This window comes from Nicotiana sylvestris, chromosome 9 (assembly GCF_000393655.2).
Source record: "Nicotiana sylvestris chromosome 9, ASM39365v2, whole genome shotgun sequence".
NCBI classification, from domain to species: Eukaryota; Viridiplantae; Streptophyta; class Magnoliopsida; order Solanales; family Solanaceae; genus Nicotiana; species Nicotiana sylvestris.
In genome coordinates, this window is record NC_091065.1 from 21792630 (window position 1) to 21799772 (window position 7143).

General features: G+C 39.4%; 1 non-coding gene across 1 annotated transcript; it reads left to right on the forward strand.

The window, feature by feature from the left end:
• Nucleotides 1–6116: 6116 nt before the first annotated feature.
• LOC138878797 (small nucleolar RNA R71) lies at nucleotides 6117–6220 on the forward strand. The gene has a single exon (XR_011402573.1). It is a non-coding gene; the product is annotated as a small nucleolar RNA R71 (small nucleolar RNA).
• The last annotated feature ends 923 nt before the right edge of the window (nucleotides 6221–7143 follow it).

A 7143-nucleotide genomic window follows, 5' to 3' on the forward strand; every position in this document is an offset into this window, starting at 1 on the left:
AATGAAACTTCTCTCCAAATTCTAACCATTCTATCATTTTCCCTGGTTCACAAATTTCATCAAAGAAGCGTTCCCACTTGGCATCGGTTGGATGACGCCCATATTCATAGAAGTCCGAATTTTCAAGCAAAGGGCCGGGCAGTTGATAAGCTGCGCGTATCGCCTCAATGGAGGCATCTACCTCTTTCTGGCGCACTGTGACCACCTGATGGACGTGCTCGGGTAAATTGGCATAAAATTCTCGTACCACCATTTCATTAGCCTCCCTGGCTCGTCAATGAAAGCTTGCAACCCCCGCTCCATCAACTCATTGAACATGTGGGGGCATCGTTCCTTGACCTTGTTAATGTGGATGCCCCTTTCAGCAATTGCCTTCTTAACCGCCTTTGCTATGAAACGATTATGAGCCTCAAGGGAGACAAATTTGGTGCTATCATAAGAGCGCGCTGGAGTAGCCCTTTGGCGGCTTGATGATGGACCTGTGGCTAGGCGCTTTTTCGTTGGTGCCATAATACCTGCAAAATGTGGACATATTAACTCAGCCCAACAAAACAATTATAACTTGCTGCGGTTACTCAGACTTCACACGCAAAATTGGTCATAACTACATAATCATGCTCATTGAGGCTTTTCCACAAACAGCTTGTGGGCAGTAAGCTTTCACAGTGTTTTTCTAATGGTCTTGCAACAATGGCTTCCCACAAAAGTTCATTCATCACCCCATTCAAGTACCACTCACCCCACACTTACAACAAACTAAACCCACACTATATTTTACCAAGGTTGAAACCCAAATAACAAGATACAACTATATTAATAGCTTAACATTCAACAAGAAATTTAAAATCTGAAAATAACAAAAGAAAATCACGCGCAACATATAAAAAAAAACTAAAGAAAACTAAACTAGTGTTCATACCTTGTTAGAATTTGTGAGGTGGGGTGAAGCTGCTGATGGTTTTAGGGAAGAAACCCTAAGTATTTTGAGATATGAGATGAATGCTTGAAGAGATGGTTGTGTTTTGGGGGTTTTGGGTTTGGTTTTAATGGAAGGGGAAGGGGTATTATCTATTTATCTCACTAAAATGAAAGAAGCAACAAAATAAAACAAACCCAACATAGAAAATAAAACGCCTGAAATTTCAGGTCTTATAAGCTCGTCTGAAACGCGCGAACTATATAGTTTGCACGATAGTTCGCGCGTTTTAGCGCTCTCAGGCAGAATGTTGCGCGAACTATCGCGCGAACTATATAGTTCGCGCGTTAGTTCGTCCGTTTTAGTGAGACCTGAAGTAATTTTTTTTTTTAAAGATTCTGCCCTTGTTCACCTGCATTTATTAGTTCCTAAAAAGAAAATTATATATTCACAACTACCACAATCGTTGGGTTGCCTCCCAACCAGCACCCTGTTTTACGTCGCGGCACGACGATCTGTTGCATTATACATCAGTTAAATCTACTGAGCTTTTGTGACGTTGAATGTCACCGCCCCAATAGTGTTTAATTCGTTGACCATTTACCAAGAACGTGCCTGTTGAATTAATGTTTCGCAATTCAACTGTTCCATGAGGAGTTACGCTTACTACCATAAAAGGGCCTGCCCAACGGGACTTAAGCTTTCCAGGAAAAAGCTTTAGCCTTGAGTTGAACAAGAGAACTTCTTGACCCGGCTCAAACTCACGATGTTGGATGTGTTTGTCGTGCCACTTCTTGGTCTTTTCTTTATATAACTTGGCATTTTCATAAGCATGCAACCGAAACTCATCAAGTTCATTGAGTTGTAGCAGTCTTTTTTCACCGGCTAAGTCCATATCCATATTTAGCTTTTTGATTGCCCAATAAGCTTTGTGTTATAGCTCAACAGGCAAATGACATGCCTTTCCATAAACCAACCTGTATGGAGAAGTACCTATTGGAGTCTTGTATGCAGTTCGGTAAGCCCACAATGCATCTTCTAACTTACCGGACCAGTCCTTCCTATTTGCGCTCACAGTTTTCTCCAAAATCTGTTTCACCTCCCTGTTTGACACTTCAACTTGACCACTCGTTTGAGGGTGATATGCAATAGCAACCTTGTGTCTTACACCATATTTTGCTAGAACATTTTTCAATAATTTGTTGCAAAAGTGTGTTCCTCCATCACTTATCAAGACCCTCGGAGTTCCAAAGCGTGTGAAAATGTGCTTCTTCACAAATCTCACCACTACCTTTGCATCATTAGTAGGAAGATCAATGGCCTCAACCCACTTAGACACATAGTCCACTGCGACCAAAATATATTTGTGCCCATTAGAATATGGAAATGGTCCCATAAAATCTATTCCCCAGACATCAAAAAGCTCTACTGCCAAAATATTTTGTAAAGGCATCTCGTGCTTCTTCGTGATCGTTCCAGTTCTTTGGCACCTATCACAATTTTTAACAAAAGCCTGTGCATCTTTAAATAATTTTGGCCAGTAAAAACCTGATTGTAAAACCTTTTGTGCAGTTCTGGTTCCACCATGATGACCTCCATAAAGAGAAGAATGACAGTCCTGCAATATTGCATTCATCTCCTCCTCAGGGACCACCTCCTTACCAATTGATCTGCGCATTGCTTGTATAGAAAAGGCTCGTCCCACATGTAGAATCTCACATCATGTAAGAACCTTCTTCTATGGTCAGCTGTGAATTCTGGTGGAGTCACCCCGCTTGCAATGAAATTCACATAATCAGCATACCACGGGGTTTCATCCGAAGTGATAGCTAGCAAATGTTCGTCAGGGAATGTTTCTTTGATTGATTCTCCTTCAGTGACATGGCCTCTATTTTCCAGCCTGGATAAATGATCTGCAACCTGATTCTCTGTTCCCTTTCGATCTCGAATCTCCAAATCAAATTCCTGCAAAAGAAGAACCCATCGAATTAACCTTGGCTTGGCATCTTTCTTTGCAAATAAATACCTTATAGCGGAGTGATCTGTGTAAACTATGACTTTTGTCCCCACTAGATAGGATCTAAACTTATCAAATGCCCATACTACTGCGAGCAACTCTTTTTCAGTAACAGTGTAATTCATTTGAGATGAATTAAGAGTTCTACTCGCATAGTGAATGGAACAAAATATTTTCTCCTTTCGCTGCCCCAAAACAGCTCCAATGGCTATATCACTTGCATCACACATCAATTCAAATGGAAGTTTCCAATCTGGAGAAATGATAATCGGTGCAGTAACTAATCTTCGTTTCAGCTCATCAAATGCTTTCAGACAAGCATCATCAAACTTGAAAGATGTATCTTTCTCAAGAAGCCTGCACAAAGGAGATGAGATTTTTGAAAAATCCTTGATGAAACGACGGTAAAAACCCGCATGGCCTAAGAAACTGCGAATGCCTCTAACTGATGTTGGTGGAGGTAATTTTTCAATTGCTTCCACCTTTGCTCTATCTACCTGCAATCCATTCTTGGACACTTTATGCCCTAAGACTATGCCTTCACGTACCATGAAATGACATTTTTCCCAATTTAGTACCAAATTTGTTTCTTCACACCTAGCAAGGACCTTATCAAGATTCATTAAACATTCATCAAAAGAACATCCAAATACAGAAAAATCATCCATAAATACTTCCACAAATCTTTCAACCATATCAGTGAAAATAGCCATCATACACCTTTGAAAAGTCGCAGGTGCATTGCAAAGACCAAATGACATTCTTTTAAATGCATATGTCCCATAGGGGCATGTAAATGTGGTCTTTTCTTGGTCTTCTGGGGCTATAACAATTTGATTATATCCCGAGTAACCATCCAAAAAACAGTAGTATTCCTGCCCGGCTAACCTATCGAGCATTTGGTCAATGAAGGGAAGGGGAAAATGGTCTTTTCGGGTGGCATTATTCAACTTTCTATAATCTATACAAATCCTCCACCCAGTAACAGTTCTAATGGGAATCAAATCACTATTTTCATTTGTTACTACGGTCATTCCTCCTTTCTTTGGAACACATTGGACTGGACTTACCCATTTGCTATCAGATATTGGAAATACAATACTTGCATCAAGCCATTTAATCACTTCTTTTCTTACCACCTCTTTCATGTTCGGATTTAGGCGGCGTTGTTGTTCTATGCTTGGCTTGTGCTCTTCCTCCATGAGAATTTTATGCATGCAAAAAGCTGGACTAATACCTCTTATGTCGACATTGTCCATCCAATTGCTCTTTTATGCTCACGCAGTACTCTTAACAATTTCTCCTCCTGCAATTCAGACAAGTTAGTCGAAATAATAACAAGTAACGTTTCAGAACTACCCAAATAAGCATAATGAAGATGAGAAGGTAAAGGATTTAATTCCAATTTGGGAGCTTCTTCAACTGAAGGCTTCAGAGGAGGACCATCTGACCTGTTCAAAAGTTCAAAGGGATTAAAACCTTTTATATATTCACATGTTGCATTCAAAGTATGTTTCATCTCTTCAACCTCATCATTAAACTCCAAACTCTCAATCAACAAAATTGCTTTTTCTAAATAATCCTGCAAATATACACTTGAGGTGACAAGTTGTTCATCAATATTCATGACAGATATCATAGATAATTCTTCATACTGCCGCGGCAGTTGAATTGCTTTATATACATTGAAAACAGCTTCCTCGTTGTCAACTCTCATGATCATTTTTCCTTCTCTTACTTTAATTATAGCATCACCTATAGCCAAGAGAGGTCTTCCCAATATAATAGGAACTTTTTCATCGGCCTGAAAATCCAAGATAATGAAATCAGCTGGGAAAATAAATTTCCCAATTTTCAGTAGCACATCTTCTATCACCCCTTCCGGGTAAGCTATGGACCTGTCTGCTAGTTGCAACATCACTGTGGTGGGTTTTGGAGCTCCCAAACCCAATTATTTGTACAGAGACAATGGCATCAGATTTATGCTTGCTCCCAAATCACAAAGTGCATGGCCTACATCAACATTGCCTATTCTCACAGGGATAGTAAAGCTGCCAGGGTCCTTAAGCTTTTGAGGAAGCTTATTTTGGACCCTTGAAGTGCACTCTTCAGTAAGTGCAACTGTTTCAAATTCAGTCAGTCTCCTCTTGTTAGCCACAATGTCTTTTATGTATTTGGCATATTTTGGAATATCACGAATCGCATCTACCAACGGAATATTCAATTGAATCTGACTCAACATAGAGAGAAATTTGTTGAACATGCGATCGTCATTCTTTCTCTGTAACCTTTGGGGAAATGGTGGTGGTGGCCTTGGAATGTTTACAGGTGCTGGAATTGTATCATCTTTCTTTTCCTCTTGTGTTGATTTGGGAATCAATTCACCTTCAGGTATTTGCTTGTTCTTTTTCTTTGATAAAACTTCTTCTAACTCCCTTCCTGTTCTAAGTGTAATTGCACTCACTTGAGGATTTTTCTCTGTATCGCCAGGAAGTGCCCCTGCAGGTCTAGTATTTTGATTTGCATCCAGTTGTCCCATTTGCCTTTCAAGATTTCTGAAGTCCATTCTGAGTTGCTGATTGTCTTGCAACAATTTTTTTTAATAAATCATTTGTACTTTCTTCTGCCTGTTGTGGTGGCCTTTGAGGTTGATAAAAATTTCCTTGGGGTCTATATTGATTCTGATTTGATTGATTTCCACCTCAAGAGAAATTAGGATGATTCCTCCAATTTGCATTGTAAGTGTTCCCATATTGTGCTTGTTGGTTCATCGGCCCTCTGCTTTGTTGCCCCATATAATAAATAGATTCCGGATTCGTTGGGCACATATCACTTGTGTGATTATCTCCATATATTTCACAACAAACTGACATTTGTTGAACCTGCTGCATTGGTTGTGATGGTCCCATTGTCATTCTAGTCATTTGATTTGCCAATTTTGCTAAATCTGCTCTCATGGCGGAAATGCCATCCAGTTCAAGTAACCCTGCTTTCTGTTTCATTGCTCTCCTTGGTTCTCCTTCACCTTGCCAATTATGATCATTAGCAGTAAAGTTATTTAGCAGAAGTTGTATTTCACTGTATGGTTTTGCCATGCAACTACCTCCAAAAGCTGAATCAAGATTCATTTTGGAAGTTTCGTCCAATCCATCAACAAAAGTATGGCCCAGTACTTCATCAGTTTGACAATGATGAGGACAATCCCGAAGGAGTTTCTTGTATCTTTCCCATGCTTGGCGAAGAGTTTCACCATCCCGTTGTTGAAAACCAAGAATCTGACTCCGTAAAAACTTTGTCTTTTTAGTGGGAAAAAACTTGATTAGGAATTTCTTTGCTAAATCATCCTTATTGTGGATTGAATAAGCTGGCTCTTTTTGCAACCATTCTCTAGCATCCCCCAATAATGAAAAGGGAAATAAGGTCAGCCTGACATAATCCTTGGAAACATTTGGATAATTTTAAGTATCCGTTATTTCCAAAAAAATTTGAATGTGCCTTTGTGGGTCTTCATGAGATAGACCAACATATTGCCCAGTGGATTGTATCAGCTGCACCATGTACTGTTTAAGCTCAAAGTGACCGGTGATTTCAGGCTTCACAATGGCCTGAGTCATATTAGCAAGGTTTGGCCTTGCTGCTTCTATCACCGCACGTTCTTGATTACCAGCCATCACTGTTGGCTGTGATTGAACTTGAATGTCCAACTCTCTTTCTGTTTTGTTTCTAGCTTCTCACTCCTTCCTTGTTCTATGAATTGTTCGTTCAATTTCAGGATCAAAAGGGAAGAGGTTATTTGTGCTTCTACTCCTCCGCATTCAAGAGAAGAGCCTGCGCAACACAAACAAAGTAGATGGAAAATTTAGGTTTTTATTAACAACTAATAAAATCTTAAAACAGTCAAGTAGCTAATTTTAATTCCCCGGCAACAGTGCCAAAAACTTGTTGCGACCAAAACACTCACGCAAGTGCACGCGATCGACAAGTAATATAGTAGTAAGTAAAGTATCGTTCCCACGAGGAATTATGATCAACTTCTCGACTGATGTAGACTCAAATAATTATCAATTCAAGCTAAATTATCACAAACTATATAAAGAACCAATTTACAATTTACTTAGTAATTAAACAATAATTCAATACAAAATTACTACACCAATTACACAATATTTTGATAACAATTTGGGTAAATATATTCCCGGGTCATGGACTT